Source organism: Microcaecilia unicolor, chromosome 14, assembly GCF_901765095.1.
Source record: "Microcaecilia unicolor chromosome 14, aMicUni1.1, whole genome shotgun sequence".
NCBI lineage: Eukaryota > Metazoa > Chordata > Amphibia > Gymnophiona > Siphonopidae > Microcaecilia > Microcaecilia unicolor.
The window spans coordinates 44,466,490-44,484,262 of record NC_044044.1 but is presented as its reverse complement, the minus strand read 5'-3'; the positions used below and the strand labels follow the sequence as shown (position 1 = coordinate 44,484,262).

Here is a 17,773-nt window from a genome sequence, read left to right as displayed (position 1 = left end):
AAAACCTTTAGAGCACAGGCAGACTATTACTAAACCAAACCAGCTCTAAGAATCCCACAGGTTCAAGTGACAGAGCTTCACTTACCACCTGGATATACACTAATCACCCTGGCCCCAGAGAGCACCCCCCAAACACCTTTTCAGCACAAATAGGAAATCACCAGGCCAGCAATACAATTTAAAAGAAAAACTTTCTAGCTCAAAGTTGTAAAGTAGCTTTAGATTAAGGAATAGGATAGACCCACAGCAAAAGAAAAACAAAAAAAAGTTTTAGATATATACAACAGTTAATAAAAGAAAAGTTTTAGGACTAACAGCCTCAATCCCTCAGTGTAGTAAGGAAAGTTTTAGAGCACAGGCAGACTGCTACTAAACCAAACCAGCTCTAAGAATCCCACAGGTTCAAGTTAAGCTCTCTCACCTGGATACACACTAATCACCCTTCCTCCTCTGTTATGCAAATGGCTCACTTCACTGGGTAGAGAAAACCACAGCCCCAGAGAGCACCCACCAAACACTTCAACACAAATAGGAAACCCACCAGAACAGCAATGCAATACAATTTGAAGAAAAACCTAGCAATTTTAGAATAAGATAGACCCACAGCAAAAGTGGGGTTTTTTTTCAAGTTTTAGAGTCCTAAAACTTTTCTATGAGTATATATCTTAAGAGCCTCAGTCCCTCAAAACAGTTTAGTAAAAACCTTTAGAGCACAGACTGCTACTAAACCAAACCAGCTCTAAGAATACCACAGGGTCAAGGTAAGTGAAGTGCCCTCACTTACCACCTAGATATACACTATCACCCTTCCTCCTCTGTTATGCAAATGAAATGGCTCACTTCACTGGGTAGAGAAAAGCACAGCCTGAGAGCACCCCCCAAACACTTCAACACAAATAGGAAATCACAGGCACAGCAATTCAATACAATTTAAAGAAAAACCTTCTAGCCCAAAGTTGTAAAGCTAGCAATTTTAAATAGGATAGACCTACAGCAAAACAAGTGGTTTTTTTCTCAAGTTTTAGAGTCCTAACACTTTTCTATAACTGAGTATATATCTTAACAGCCTCAGTCCCTCAAGTTAGTAAAAAGTTTTAGAACACAGGCAGACTACTAGGTAAGGTATACACAAAAAGTAGCACATATGAGTTTGTTGGGCAGACAGGATGGACCGTGGTCTTTTTCTGCCGTCATCTACTATGTATGTATGTTACTAAACCAAACAAGCTCTAAGAATCCCACAGGTTCAAGTTAAGCTCCCTCACTTACCACCTAGATATACACTAATCACCCACCAAACACTTTAGCACAAATAGGAAATCACCAGCACATCAATACAATTTAAAGAAAAAAAACTTTCTAGCCCAAAGTTGTAAAGCTAGCAATTTCAGATTAGGGAATAAGATAGACCCACAGCAAAAGAAAACAAAAAGTTTTAGATATACTCAGTTATAGAAGAAAAGTTTTAGGACTAACAGCCTCAGTCCCCTCAACAGTTTAGTAACAAAAAGTTTTAGAACACAGGCAGACTATTACTAAACCAAACCAGCTCTAAGAATCCCACAGGTTCAAGGTAAGTGAAGCCTGTTACCACCTGGATTACACTAATCACCCCCCAAACACTTTCAGCACAAATAGGAAAACCACCAGCATAGCAATTCAATTTAAAGAAAAACCTTCTAGCCCAAAGTTGTAAAAGTAGCACTTTTAGATTAGGGAATAGGATAGACCCACAGCAAAAGAAAAAAAAAAAACCCTCAAAGTTTTAGCTATATATACACTCAGTTAATAGAAGTTTTAGGACTAAGCCTCAGTCCCTGAAACAGTTTAGTAAGAAAACCTTTAGAGCACAGGCAGACAGACTATTACTAAACCAAAACAGCTGTAAGAATCCTACAGGTTCAAGTTAAGCTCTCACCTGGTTATACACTAATCACCCTTGCTCCTCTTATGCAAATGGTTCACTTCACTGGGTAGAGAAAACTACAGCCCCAGAGAGCACCCCCCCTAACACTTCAACACAAATAGAAACCCACCAGCACAGCCAATGCAATTTAAAGAAAAACCTAGCCCAACATTGTAAAGCTACCAATTTTAGATTAGGGAATAGGATAGACCACAGCAAAAGAAAACAAAAAAAAGTTTCAGTATAGAAGAAAAGTTTTAGGACTAAGCCTCAGTCCCTCAAACAGTTTAGTAAAAAACGTTTTAGAACACAGGCAAACTGCTACTAAACCAAACCAGCTCTAAGAATCCCACAGGTTCAACTTAAGCTCTCACCTTACCACCTGGATATACACTAATCACCCTTCCTCTGTTATGCAAATTAAATGGTTCACTTCACTGGGTAAAGAAAACCACAGCCCAATAGAGCAACCCCCCCCCCCAAACACTTTCAGCACAAAGAATAGGAAATCACCAGTGCAGCAATTCAATACAATTTAAAGAAAAACCAGCAATTTTAGATTAGGGAATAGGATAGACCCACAGCAAAAGAACAGTGGGGTTTTTTTTTTTCTGTTTTAGATAAGATATACTTATAGAAAAGTTTAAGGACTCATCTAAACCTTTGAGAAAAAAAAAAAAAAAACAGTTTTGCTGTGGGTCTATCCTATTCCTTAATCTAGGTGTTTGGGGGGGGGGGGTGCTCTCTGGGGCCAGGGTGATTAGTGTATATCCAGGTGGTAAGTGATACAGCTTCACTTACCTTGAACCTGTGGGATTCTTAGAGCTGGTTTGGTTTAGTAGCAGTCTGCCTGTGTTCTAAAACTTTTTTTTTTTACTAAACTGTTTGAGGGACTGAGGCTGTTAGGCAGACTGCTACTAAACCAAGCCAGCTCTAAGAACCCCATAGGTTAAAGGTAAGTGAAGCTGTATCACTTACCACCTGGATATACAGTAATCACCCCTGCCCCAGACAGCACCCCCCAAACACCTTTTCAACACAAAGAATAGGAAATCACCAGCACTTTTCCTGGGACTATAATTCAGATTCTCAAGTCTTCACCAATATGCAAATTAGGCAGTCAACAAATGCAAATTCAATTAGTACCTGGATCCAGTCTTGTGGGAACAGCTTCTTTCCAGTTTTTCACTCACTGAGCCCATTTACTTTGGGGGACCGAGGTCTCAGTGTAAAACAGCCACCACCCCTGGATAGGACTTTCTTCACTCTCTTAACTTTACAGTCCTATCCTCCACCCCATGGCTGCTAGTTCATTTTAAACAATTCACAAGTCCATCAACAACATAGCTTGGTAATTACCTTCCTAGCTTTCAGAGTCTCCTTCTCTCTTGCTTCCATCTTCCTGGTACTCCTCCAGCTGGCTTTCCAGGCTTCTATCTCTCTTGGTTTAGATGGGTGCTTTTTATAGGGTGGCCAAAATCCACCCCCACCTCTTTAGGCCTCGCCCATACTTCCAGAAAGGTCCAGACCCAGAACTCTCTCCAACTTTCCATCTCCTATTCTGAGAGTTCCCCCTAGTGGCCACTTCAGGGAAGGACAGGTCCTAAACCATGAGCACCCCCTAGCTGTCCCCTCTGGTCATTACACTGGTGTGTTCCCCTTTTGCTCCTCTAGTGACCAGATCAGGGCATTTACCAGATCTCTTGTAGGAGAGCGCCCCCTGGTGGTCACCTCAGGGTAGGGCAGTCACTGTGTTTATCATATACCCCCACCCTTATGATATTGCTGGTCTGCCTAATTTCTTCGCCCGCTTTCCTAGCCATGTGTACACCCCCATCTTCACTATGGGTTTCTGGCGCGCTTTCCTAAGGCCTAGTTTCCTTAGCATATTAGGGGAACCCTTCCTTTTGGTATAAGGTTACCACCTTTGGTACAGGACTCTCCCCAGCCTCTGGGTGATCCGGTATCCCCCTGGCACCATCTCTGAGCCGGTGTCCCCTGCCTAGGACTTCTTCCCTCACCCGCCTCTAACGCGCTGGTGTCTGGGCTCTAGGATCAACCCTTTCTTCTGAGACCTGAGCCTTTTTCTCCCTTGGCAGCCCCCTTCACTTCCCTGCTTGCCCTTCTGGGGTTTCTCACACTCGTTAAACTTTACACCACCCCTCCGTGTGGTTTTAACAGGGCCCTTCTGACTCTCCCTATCGTGACCCTTACTCATGGACAGGAGTTTACTTAATTTAACCCCTCCTGGGTCCTTCTTTCCCTCAAGCTTTTTCTGGAGGTCTACAATGCAGGCTTGGGCTTCCTGAAGCTCTTTCAGTCTTCTCTGCCCATCCTGGAAGAAGACATCTACCGCTAGGGTCAACACCCTGCACTTCTCCTCCAGGGCCTCCTTCTGCCCTTTCTATGGTTTCCTTAGCCCGCTGTTTCTCTACAGTCCCCTCAGCTGTCACCTGAGCTTGCTTCTGTTGCAACTCCTCTGAGTTTCCAACTTCAGCTTACTCTGGGTCAGGTATCCAACCCTTTGCTTGGCTACCTGCATCTCCACAAATAACCCCTCTATCCTTTGGGTGTATACATTGTGCAGGTTTTCTATCTGGATCACCTTCTCCTCATTAAGCTCCCTCAGGCCCCTGGCCTCAGCTTGGGTCTGCTGCAATGCCAGTTAACTCTGCCACAGCTTTATCATACCTCTGCTGTACTTCCCTCCGCTGGATCTCCTGTTCTTCTTGCCACTTGTTTGTGAGGTCATTTCTTGCTCATGTGTGGACTGCGGCTTTGCTAGTTGGGTCTCATTTAAGGCTTGGGTCTCTTCCAGGGTTTACCCTTCTTACCAGGACTTTTCACTATCCTGCAACTGGGGTTTTCCTTCCTTGTCAGGCACCAGCCTCCCCCTCTTGGCACTTTTCAGGTTGTGGCCTCCCCTCTCCCTGGGACATTGGGTGCTTTCCCTACAGCGGGTTCCTCCTGACCCTCTCCCTACAGACACCTCTTTCCCCCTTGGGTTCCCGGCCTAACCGTATAGTCCGCCCCTGAGGAAGGGTCACCCTCCCGACTCCTGTGGCATTTTGGGCTTCCTCTTGCCTGCCATGTCACCTAACCCCCACCAAATGACTGTAGGATTCCCTATCTCCTCCCCAGTCTCCCAGTTCATCCTCTGAACTGCATATACCAGACACCACTCTCCAACATGGCCCATTTTCCCCCGTTGGTAACATAGTGGCTCAATTTTTTCTCTTCTCCTCGGGGTCCTGTTCTTCCCCAGACCCCCCCCCACCCTTCAGGCTTAAACATTGTCCCAACAGTCTCCAAACAAAGTCCCCTCCAAGTCCCAGAACCGGGATCGTGGTGTCCATCTCTGTGTCCACTCCTCCCGCCGGTGACTTGGGCTCCGGCTCCTCGGGCCTCTGGACCTCTCTCCGGTCTGAACCGTCTCCGCCTTCCCATGGCTCCGACGTCCTCCTCGACCGTCTGATGGGACGCAACCTGTAACACAAAAGAATCCAAGTGCGGACTGCCTGTTTCCCTGGTCCTACATTTGCGCTACTTCTTAAAACTCGTACCAGAAATCACACAGGGGATCTGATTAAAGGGGAAAGGTGTGACAGCTTATGAACTAAATTTGTTAGGGGGTTGGGTGGATGACAACAATAAGAAATGGAGATGTTGAAGGAAATTTTGTGCATACCAGAATCAAATATACCACCATTCACCAGAGTATTTTATTTACCACAAAAATTATCTGAACAACAAAGAGAACAAGAAAATGTGGATCTCTCTGCCTTCCTGGAGACATCGGATACAGAATTAGCTAAGGCGGCAACATTACTTGCCACTGTAGCATTTCGGAATAAACTATTTTTGGGTCTACGTATCTCTTTGTTTCCAGATTTGGCGAGAGAGACTCAAAAAAGAAGGAAGCAATTTCTCATAATGAAGACAGCAGTATTACAGGCAGGGGGTGACTTTTTTTTTTGAGGTACCCCTGCAAATGCATAATTAGATTTGGTAATGCTAAATATATATTTCGGGAGCCTTCTCAATTATCATCATATCTAGCGTCCAAGGAAAGCTCAAATAAAGAAGTTCCAGTTCTGTCGTAAACAACAAAGAATCATATAATGATTTCCTTTTTCTCCTCAAGTTTTTAATTCTTGGATCTCCTTAAATTGAAGACTTGAGTAACATTCCTGATTATGTTTAATAATATTCCTTTATGTTAATCTCTATGGAATGTTACTTTCTATTCAAGTGTTAATCCTTGAAAATTATTTTGTAAACTATAAATAAATAAAAAAGAAACGGAGGGAAAAGTCATGAGCTACAAACAGGCTAGAGTAATAATTTGGACCAGCCACACTTCCAACTAAACTAGGGTGGCAAAATTTAACTGCGTTCAATTTCAATGTGAAATTGTACAGCTTTCTTTGTTGTTACCATCTGCATTTTTGTGCTGAGTGGAATGAGATATTTATCTTTAAACATGACGAACTTGCAAAGTTTTAGCATGACCACCCCGTGATTCTCACACATTCAAAAATGTTTGCACCTGCTGCACCCCTGCCCTGCCCCAAATACAAGCAGAGTCAGCACTGTGCACACACTGTAAGTAGGCCCACACTGAGGCACAGACATGTCCTGCCCCCTCCAAGGCTGATTCCCTGGGGGGGGGGGGGGCATGAAATGGGTCTAAGCTTACAGGACCTATGCAGCATTCATGGGGACAGCATGGGACAAGATAAGGGGATTGACAATGGTCCAGAAGCAGAGAGGGAAAGGGGGAGATGCTGGATGCAAGGTGGGGGTAGGGAAGGGCAAAAGGGATGCTGAACGATTGGATAAGGGGAGGGTTAGAAGGGATGAGAAATGCTGGCAACCTGGGGGGCAGAGTAGAGAAGGAAAGGGAAGATCCTGGCCATGAGGGGGGGGGGGGGGGGGGAGTAAAGGAGAAAGAAGGAGAGATACTGGCAACCTCAGGAGGCATTGGAAGGGGAAATGCTGAACTAAGGGAAGGGGTTCAACTGAAGGTTTGCTTAGGGCATCCTATCCCCGTGGCAGTAATCTGCAGAATTACATAAGGGCTTGTTTGAGCTGTTTCAGATCTTTCTACAGGGCGTCCCTAGCCACAATTCTGTGTCAGCTACTCATGCCCCCCCTTTCCTAAACCACAAAACACAGCGCTACATCCATAACAAGTGCAGGAACTCTTCTCTACTGTGGGGAGATGGGCACGCAGTGAACTGGTCACCCCGACACTCTTTCCACCATCCATCACACCTCGAAAGGAACCAGTGACAGCAGATTGTTAGAAACAGTACCCAAATGCCTCAGTATTTACCCTCACCTTGATCCCGGTCAGGGTGACATTGAAGCAGGTGTGAAAGCTGCAAGGGACCCACTTCCTTAAAAGGACAGTAAGCAGGAGCCCAGAGGACACCTCAGAGCAGGACTGCCGTCTGTACCTCCACCAGAAACAGTATATAACACAAAGTCTTTACCAGAATTATTCTGAGCAGTCTCTCTAACAGAAGCAACAGAGCTCAACTCTGTAATGAAGTAGTTTTGCATGATCTCCCTCCTTGGGGAAAGGAGCCCCCGTGAAAAAGCATGACCCAGTGAACCCTGAGGAGTGTCAGGTCCTACCTAGTTTTAGCAGAATTGACAGTGCTGTAAAAGAGGTTAAGTCTTTATGTCCTTACCCGGAGGGAACATCATGGCTCCCTGAGGTCCCTCTCTTCTCCCACCCCTGGTTTTATGGCGTGTACGCTGGGTTATCCTTTCCCCACTCCACCAATCACTTCGGCAGTACATCCCACACTCCTTCCCTGCCCCCTCCTTTCCCAGTAGCCCGGTGTCAGCCTCGGACCCTGCGTGCCATTTCTATGGTAAAGGGCGTTGCTCAGCTGCACCTGGGGAAGGCTGGGGGATCCAGTCAGCAGGTCATTAAGTCTGTAAAGAACACCGGGATATGTGTCATAGGAAAGCAGCTCCTGTAGTTCAGAGCTTTAGGTATGAAATAGGAATATACCTTCCTCCCCTCCTGCTATCAGCTCAGAAAGATTTGCCAGTGATTCACACCTATATCTCACACGCAAAGTACATGTTTTATTTTATTAAACCTTTGGTAGTCAGAAAATTCAAGATGCTTTAGGAAGCAGTGGAGAAGCCTCTTATGCACAGTAATGTCCAGAAAGAGCATTACAGAGTCCGATATGAGAGGTTGGGGGGGGAGGGGGGGCAGGAGAGAGGATTGGCTGCTAATTGACACGTCCAGATCTTGGCTGGGTACTGCCAGAGCTCCATCCACCATTCAGGAGTCAGGAAACCAAGCTTCAAGTCAGTTTAAGTATCACATAGTGGGAAAACTGCAAGACAAGCTCAGCAATTGGGAGGTAGATGTTCGTTCCACCATATCATCCAAAAGCAACAGTAAGGCTATCCAGAGGGCAGGTTCTGACCCGTCCTTATCCTAAAAAAGAAGGGGAAAAAAATCCATGAATAAACTTACGTCAGCAATTACTGGATGGTCTTGAAAGGAAGCTCTGGAACGAGGGGGCATAGGACAAAGGTGACAGGGGAGAGACTCAGAAGTAACCTGAGGAAATACCTCTTCACAGAAAGGTTGGTGAATTCATGGAACGGCCTCCGGTGAAGGTCATGGAAGCAAAACAGTATTTGAATTCTAGAGAGCTTGGGACAAGTACATAAGATTTCTGGCAGGGGAGAGGAGGCTTGAAAAATTGCATGGACACTAAGGGTGCCGTAAACCAAAAAATTTGGGTCTTTATCTGCTGCCATTTTTTCTACATTTCCATCTTCTCTATCCCCCCACCCCAACATCAGTAATTTCTGTATCTCTGGTTGTTGCACCTGCTTTTCCCCTCCTGCCCCTCTCTCCCCCTCAGCAGTTCTGTATCTCTGGTTATTGCCCCTGTTTTTCCCTTCGTGCCCAACTCCCCAACCCCCCAGCACCCTGGCTGAGCAGCTCCTGTATCTCTGGTTACTGCCCCTGTTTCTCTTCCCATCCCTCTCTTGGATTCAGACTTGGTGGGGGCAATAATTCCTACCTCCGATGCAGGTGGTTCAGCAACTGGCAATGTATTCCACCTCTGCAAATTCATCTGTAAGAGAGAGAAGAGACATTTCTGCTGGAATAAATCGGAGGTCCCCTGCAGTGTCACATACCTGGCTTATAGTAATCATACACTCGGACTGTGGCCGGCTTTACGTTCCCGATGTCATAGTCCCGGCTGAGGCTCGCTGTTGTATTATGAGACTCCTTTTTCACCTGCACAACAGACAGATTGACAGAGGAATACGGCAGGTTTAGTTCCACAAGTGAGGTGCCACGTTAGGGGGGGTGTGAGCGCCAAGGCCCAGAAAAAACAAGAGCAAGACATATCAGGCGAAAGAGGTGGTGGTCCTGGGTGAAATGGAAGAGGAGAATGATAAGGTGACACTGGGTTCTCACCTCATCCAGGCAGATGTTAATCAGCTCCTTCGTGGTATCTACACATTTCACAAACGGTTGCTTCAGCTGTGGAGAGAACAAGAACAGAAAGTGTAGTTACTTACCTATAACATAGGTTCTCCGTGAACAGCAGGATAAATTAGTCGCACATAAATGACGTCATCTGATAGTTCCGTCCAACGGGAGCCATCGGATGATGTCACTTATATATGGCTGACACATCCTGCTTGTCCTAGGAGAAAGCCATCTGTACCCCCCACCATAAGCCAGTGCTAAAGGCCACGAAGCATTACCACCACCCCCTCGAAACAGAAAGGATCCACCAGTGCTCAAAAAACTCTCCCTGGATGGCATCTCAAACATCCGTTGCAAATGTTCTCCCCGAGGTGCAAATTTAGTGCTGAGCAAAACCTAACTCTGGAACAGCAAGAGGACGGCCTCAAATCCAGCACCACCTCTCCCTTCTCCAGTCTCCTCATCTCTCAGCTTTGTCCTGCTTTCCACACAGAGACACAAAGGGTCATTTTATAACTGGTCACCTAGATGGATGCCTGTGCATCTTTACAACACAGCAGCACAAATCCTGCAGAAATCACTCTAAAACGAAAACGCAGATTATGCAGGTGTAAATTATTTATTCTGTATTCTGTAATCTATACATGTAAACTTCAAATGTGTCCAAAGAAATTAGTATGTGCTTGTACATGATGGGTAATTTACACACACCAAAATTACCCTCACAACCAGCTCTGCATACCCAGTGGGGCAGATTCAGGATTTCAGTCACAAACTTCCCACCCTAAACCCAACCTCTCCCCCTTCCCCCACTCTCTATTTCTGTCGACAACACGGCTCGTTCTTCCTGTCTCATCTGCTCGTAACCTTGGGGTCATCTTCGACTCCTCCCTCCCCTTCCCTGCACATATTCAACAGATTGCTAAAACCTGTCGTTTCTTCCTCTATAATATCGCCAAAAATCGCCCTCTCCTTTCTGAGCACGCTACCAGAACCCTCATCACCTCTCGCTTGGACTACTGCAACTTGCTTCTCACCGGTCTTCCACTCAGCCATCTCTTTCCTCTTCAATCTGTTCAAAATGCTGCTGCACGATTAATATTTCGCCAAAGTCGCTATGCCCATATCAGCCCTCTCCTGTAATCACTTCACTGGCTCCCTATCCGTTTCATATACAGTCAAGCTCCTCTTATTAACCTACAAGTGCATTCACTCTGCAGCCCCTCACTACCTCTCCACCCTCATCTCTCCTACACTCCTTCCCAGGAACTCCGTTCACTAGGCAGATCTCTCCTAATTGCACCCTTCTCCTCCATCGCTAACTCCAGACTCCGTTCCTTTTATCTCGCCGCACCTTATGCCTGGAATAGACTTCCTGAGCCATTACATTCAAGCTCCATCCCTGGCCGCCTTCAAATCCGGGCTAAAGGCCTACCTGTTTGATACTGCTTCTAATTCCTACCTTGTCACCTGCTCATAACTTATCTTGTCTTCCTCTCTTCAATAGTCCCTTTTTCCCTGTGTGTCCTATCTGCCTGTCCTTCCCTTATCCCTTATCCATTATTTGCCCTGTCTGTCTGTCCTGATTGTAAGCTCTTTTGAGCAGGGACTGTCTTTTCTTCATGTTCAATTGTGAAGCGCTGCGTACGACTGGTAGCGCTACAGAAATGATTTGTAGTAGTAGTAACTCTCTCCATCATCCACTGTCACTCGCTGTCTCTTACATCTGGGAGAGTTACACTGTAACGGCATTTCTACAACTGGGGCCTGGATGCCCAGAGTCCATTATAGATAATGAGGTAACCTGGTATCTGTGCACTTATCTAGCCATATGCCTGTCGTACAGGAGCACGTAAATTCAGCGGGGGTGCCCGTAAATTTCATGCATACAAACCCCTTCCATTTACACGCTATGTAAGTAACGCACACCAATACACAATACCCCTAGGAGCCCCCACTGGTGCCCTCGCACGATAAATGCTAGCATTCTATACATTTACACATACAAGGGCGGGTATATGCGGGTGCCTAGTTCATGGACTTGCTCTTTCAGTGTGATGCCAGAGCTCCCTCTAGCGGAAGGGCACATACTCACAGTCTGGTTGGAGAGCTCGCTCTCAGGTTTCAGAAGCAGCACGCTCTGATCCACAGCGACCCTGGGGCTGCACTCAGCTGCAGGCCAGTTCTCGATCCCGGCAGGTCTTCCGTCACTGAGAACCCGATGGTCACCTGAAAGGCACAGGAGGTAAGCAGATGACAGGGAGCCACAGATCTGCAGCAAACTGGGACGCCTGCTGTTTTTCTTTTTTTTTGAGCAAACATCCCGCAGGATTTTCTGGAAAGGTTTGGCTGTTGCACCAGTTTTAATGTGGAAACTAGACCCCCACCCCCATCCCCCAGGACAAGATGCAGCTACTTTTAACACCGCACAGATAAAGGGGAAGGGAAAGGGGAAAGGGAAATGGGACTTGATATACCGCCTTTCTGAGGTTTTTGCAACTACATTCAAAGCGGTTTACATATATTCAGGTACTTATTTTGTACCAGGGGCAATGGAGGGTTAAGTGACTTGCTCAGAGTCACAAGGAGCTGCAGTGGGAATAGAACCCACTTCCCCAGGATCAAAGTCCGCTGCACTAACCATTAAGCTACTCCTCCACTCCTAAAGGCTAACTTGCGAGCTTTTTGCGCTTTGTCCAAATTTGTATCCAAACTGGGAACTGACCAATGACCCTCTGATGCATCAGTCTCCAGTTCACCTGGTTTTTGAAGCACATTGACACCTGAAACTCAGCCCTATCAGCGGTGACCCCACCTTGGGGAACTATTGTATACACCAGGAGACTAGCGACTGGAGCCAGGTCAGAGGTGAAGGTCACGGAGATGGTGAACGAGCTCGTAAGTGCTGAAGAGGGTAAAGAACAGGAGGAGGCATGACCAATGTATCGCCGGCCCAAGGACAGTATTCAACCTGCTTTCCCTCAACCCCCATTTTCTGGCTCTCTGTCCCACTTCTCCATAATCTTTCTAATGTTTTCGTGCTTCTTTTACATCTTCTCTACTGTTTCTCCACCCCTTTAAACCGTCATTGACTTCTCTTCCACCATGTTCTGACTTTGTTTTTTCATATCTTCTATACATCCAATAAAACACATTAGCCCCAAACTTCAACCTTATAAATCTTCCTTGGCAGCAGGATCTATCATATTCAACCTTATTCACAAGCTCTCCTCATTCAACATAAGAAGAAGCCCCAATTTTCGGAAGCTTATCCACCACCCCCACTCTTTAGAGCTGTCATCTTGCTGAAAATAAATATTCCAAAGCTTTATAGGGAAGACGGACAACGTCAACGAGGCTGGATTCATCCCCAACCTGGTGATCTGCACCTTACAAGAAGTCTGTTCAGTGCCTTATCCACCTTGATAACTGCTTAGTGTTTGTTTTAAATGATTTGCAGTATATCAAAGTAAATATGAATTATGAACTTTAAGTGGATCTAATTCGTAAAGCAAAATGTTGCTTCCAGAATATTTGTAAAGTAGAACATTCCCGCAAATATGTAGCATCATGCCTTCCCGTCCACACCCTCTCCTGCAACTCTTTAGAACTGATTGATCCATTTTACGCAACATTGTGAAAAAGCACTTCCTCCCTCCCTCCCTCTAGGCTGCTCCCTCAGTCTTCTGGCATTAGAGAGGTGACTCAATTCCTGTCTGCCCCCTTTACTGGAGGTTTGACTTACAGCCAACAGTAGAGCTAGTCTTCTGCCCATGGGACAACCACGCACCTTTCCCCATGGCCTAAAGAAGGAAAAAAGGAGACACGTGTGAATAACAACCTACGATAATAGCATTAGTACAGGACATTTTAAAAAAATAGTGAACCAGTGGGACATACTAGGAAAACGTTCACTTCATCACAAAATATCACGATTCTCTTCTTTCTTGCTAGCTAGTTAGCTATTGCACTGATATACCACTTTTTCCCAAAATCCTTGAGCCCAAAGAAAACAATGAAAGAAGATAAAAAGGTTTCAAGGTACAGACAAGCCTTTTAAGAAATAAAATGTCTTCAAATTTCAGCGAAATATAAGAATGAGGACAGCCACATCCTTTGCAACCCAGCCCCAGCAGAGAACTGTCCCTCATGATGTGCCTTAGCAGAAAGACTTCTAGGTCACCCACAATTCTTTACAATGTCCCCCATCCCCATCCTGGTACTCACAGAGTAATAAATGGTCAACTGCTTGCTTGTCCTAGGTCACTCCTATCAAGAGTGTAGTCAACCTGGATGTCCTGCTTCTGCCCACCAGGCTAAGGTCCCTGAATGTGTAGGAAGCTCTTGGCGCTGGAGTATAAGGGTTGCACTGTGTAGTAGGCATGTTGGTAATACGCAGTAACCTTCCCCTCTTGGTAGACAGGGTCTTTAAGAACAAGCTTGCCCTGAAAACATTGAATAGAAGGTGTGCGAGACAACACATGGTAAGCACACTGAAAATAGATACTCGCTGTCCTACAAAGATCAAGGAAGATAGCTAGCGTGAGCATCATTACAAGTCATAACTGAAAGGCATCAAAGCTCCAGACCTTTACATCGCCACAAGGAACACACCAAAACCTCACCTGAAGGTTTACGGAATTAGTCCAGTCTGAGGTGTCCAGAGTGAAGGTCACCATTCCCTGGCTGTCTGTTAAAAAACGTTCTCAGTTTGGCCGACTGCCATCAATTTGAACAGCAAGATAAACTTTCTGGTTCATCAAAACACCACCATCAGAACCCTGAGCTTTCATCTAAGGGGAGAGAAAGCATAAAGCCAAGAAGGTCCTTCCTCCGGAGTACTTCACCATCATTCACATATCCTGACTGACTGTACGTTTCAGAAAAGGTAACGGCTGCCCTGATATTCGATGATAAGGAATTTATCACACCCCCGGACTGGCTGTAGCTTCAGATTGGTACAGCCAATGATCTATATAAATACATAAGTAATGCCACACTGGGAAAAGACCAAGGGTCCATCGAGCCCAGCATCCTGTCCATGACAGCGGCCAATCCAGGCCAAGGGCACCTGGCGAGCTTCCCAAAAGAACAACCATTCTATACATGTTATTCCTGGAATTGTGGATTTTTCCCAAGTCCATTTAGTAGCGTTTATGGACTTGTCCTTTAGGAAACCGTCTAACCCCTTTTTAAACTCTGCCAAACTAACCGCCTTCACCACGTTCACCGGCAACGAATTCCAGACTTTAATTATGCGTGGGTGAAGAAAAAATTTCTCTGGTTTGTTTTAAATTTACTCAGTGGCGTAGGAAGGGGGGGCGGTGGGGCGGTCCGCCCCGGGTGCACGCGCTGGGGGGGGTTGTCGGCTCGCTGGTTCTCTGCTCTTTCTGGCCCGGAACAGGTTACTTCCTGTTCCAGTGCAGAGAAAGCAGGGAAGCAGCAGAGCCGACGCAGCTCCCAGTGACGTGCACTGGGGGCAGATCGGCCCTCCCGCCTGCCCCCCGCTGCAAGGTAGGGTGCATTTCGGGGGGGGGGGGGGTGCGCTTCGGGGGGGGGGGGCGCTCTGGAGGGGGGGGGGCGTCGTGCCCTGCACCTGGGGGGGGGTGCGCAGCGGCGACCCGCCCGGGTGTCAGGCACCCTCGCTACCGGCACTGAATTTACTACACTGTAGTTCATCGCATGCCCCTAGTCCTAGTATTTTTGGAAAGCGTGAACAGACACTTCACATCCACCTGTTCCACTCCACTCATTATTTTATACACCTCTATCATATCTCCCTTCAGCATCTCTTCTCCAAGCTGAAAAGCCCTAGCCTCCTTAGTCTTTCTTCATAGGGAAGTCGTCCCATCCCCGCTATCATTTTAGTCGCCCTTTGCTGCACCTTTTCCAATTCTACTATATCTTTCTTGAGATGCGGCAACCAGAATTGAACACAATACTCAAGGTGCGGTCGCACCATGGAGTGATACAACAGCATTATAACATCCTCACACCTGTTTTCCATACCTTTCCTAATAATACCCAACATTCTATTCGCTTTCTTAGCCGCAGCAGCACACTGAGCAGAAGGTTTCAGTGTGTTATCGACGACGACACCCAGATCCCTTTCTTGGTCCGTAACTCCTAACGTGGAACCTTGCATGACGTAGCTATAATTTGGTTTTTTTTTCCCACATGCATCACCTTGCACTTGCTCACATTAACGTCATCTGCCATTTAGCCGCTCAGTCTCATAAGGTCCTTCTGTATTTTTCACAATCCTCTCGTGAGTTAACTTACTTTGAATACTACTACTACTACTATTTAGCATTTCTATAGCGCTACAGGCATACGCAGCGCTGTACAAACATAGAAGAAAGACAGTCCCTGCTCCAAGAGCTTACAATCTAATAGACCAAAAATAATAAAGTAAGCAAATCAAATCAATTAATGTGAACGGGAAGGAAGAGAGGAGGGTAGTGGAGGCGAGTGGTTTACAAGTGGTTACGAGTCAAAAGCAATGTAAGAGGTGGGTTTTCAGTCTAGATTTAAAGGTGCCAAGGATGGGGCAAGACGTAGGGGCTCAGGAAATTCAATTACCCTCGCTGGTTACTCCCATCTCTAAATCATTTATAAATATATTAAAAAGCAGCGGTCCTAGCACAGACCCCTGAGGAACCCCACTAGCTACCTTCTCCATTGTGAATACTGGCCCATTTAATCCCACTCTCTGTTTCCTATCCTTCAGCCAATTGTTAATCCACAATAGGACATTTCCTCCTATCCCATGACCCTCCAATTCCTCTGTAGCCTTTCACGAGGTACCTTGTCAAACGCCGTTTGAAAACCCAGATACACATGTTCGTTTACTCCTTCAAAGAAGTGAAGTAAATTGGTCAGGTAAGATTTCCCCACACAAAAGCCGTGCTGACTCGGTCTCAGTAATCCATGTCCTTGGATGTGCTCTGTAATTTTGTTTTAATAATAGCTTCTACCATTTTCCCCGGCACTGACGTCAGACTCACCGGTCTATAATTTCCTGGATCTCCCCTGGAACCTTTTTTGAAAATTGGCGTTCAACAAGAAGGCATTTATGACACTTTAATAACCTCATTGGAAGTGGAGATCTCTTTTAAAGCCTCACCTGTCCTGTGTAGGCAACTCCTGCATGATACGCCTTGTCCATGTTCGCAAACGTCACGGTGCCAGCAGTGAAGGAGAATGAAAAAGTGCTGCTGGCTTTTGAGACCGCACCTTTACAAAAAGAAGCGTCATCAATGAATGTGGACCCTAGGCTCTCTCTACCAGTCCCCTCCCTATCCAAGGCTCTGATACTACTACTACTACTATTAAACATTTCTACAGCGCTACTAGACTTACGCAGCGCTGTACAAATCAACATGAAAAGACAGTCCCTGCTCAACAGAGCTTACAATCTAAATTGGACAGACAAACAGACAGCTAGGGGTGGGGAAATTGCAGTGGTAGGGGTGATAAGTGAGGGTGTTGAGTAAGAGAGTCATGGTTAGGAGTCGAAAGCAGTAGCAAAGAGGTGGGCTTTAAGCCTAGACTTGAAGACAGCCAGAGACTGAGCCTGACGTACTGGCTGGGAGCAGCGAGATAGAAGGAACGGAGCGGGAGTTAGCAGTGGGGAGAAGGGGGACGACAGGAGACATTTACCCAGCGAACGGAGTTCACGGGGAGGAGTGTAGGGAGAGATGAGAGCGGAAAGGTACTGAGGACTGCGGAGTGGATGCACTTGTAGGTCAAAAGCAGAAGTTTGAACAGTATGCGGAAGCGGATAGGGAGCCAGTGAAGCGACTTGAGAGGGCTAACGTGAGTATAGCGACTCTGGCGGAATATAAGACGCGCAGCAGAGTTTTGGACAGATTGAAGAGGAGATAGATGGCTGAGCGGGAGACCAGCGAGAAGCAAATTGCAGTAGTCTAGGCGAGAGGTGATAAGGGTGTGGGTAAGGGTTTTGGTAGCGTCCCTCGGAGAGGAAAGGGCAAATTTTGTTAATATTATAGAGAAAGAAACGACTGGTTTTGGCAATCTGCTGAATATGAGCAGAGAAGGAGAGAGCGGAGTCAAAGATGACTCCAAGGTTGCGCGCATACCGGGACAGGGAGGATGAGAGTGTTATTTACATATGGTACATAAAGACCGTCAGCACCACTATAATCTCTGTAGGTTCTATGGTAGCTGCTTAGGTTTAAGTGGGATATCAGTTTGTAAAATAAAATAAATTAAATTCTATCCTTTCCTCTCCTTAGTTTTGTCTCAAGCTTTACAGTCTCCATCTTCCTTGGGAAGCCGTTCCACGAATTCACCTCCCTTTCCATGAAGAATATTTCCTTAGGCTACTCCCGAGTTTATCCATGGTCCATAAAATTTTA

The 17,773-nt window shown here is 46.2% G+C and overlaps 1 long non-coding RNA gene across 1 annotated transcript; it reads right to left on the bottom strand.

Moving 5' to 3' along the window:
• Positions 1 to 8,364: 8,364 nt before the first annotated feature.
• Positions 8,365 to 9,164, bottom strand: LOC115458408. The gene is made up of 3 exons (XR_003940054.1): positions 9,092 to 9,164; positions 8,974 to 9,027; positions 8,365 to 8,375 (listed from the first exon to the last, which is right to left on the bottom strand). It is a non-coding gene; the product is annotated as an uncharacterized LOC115458408 (long non-coding RNA).
• Positions 9,165 to 17,773: the final 8,609 nt, after the last annotated feature.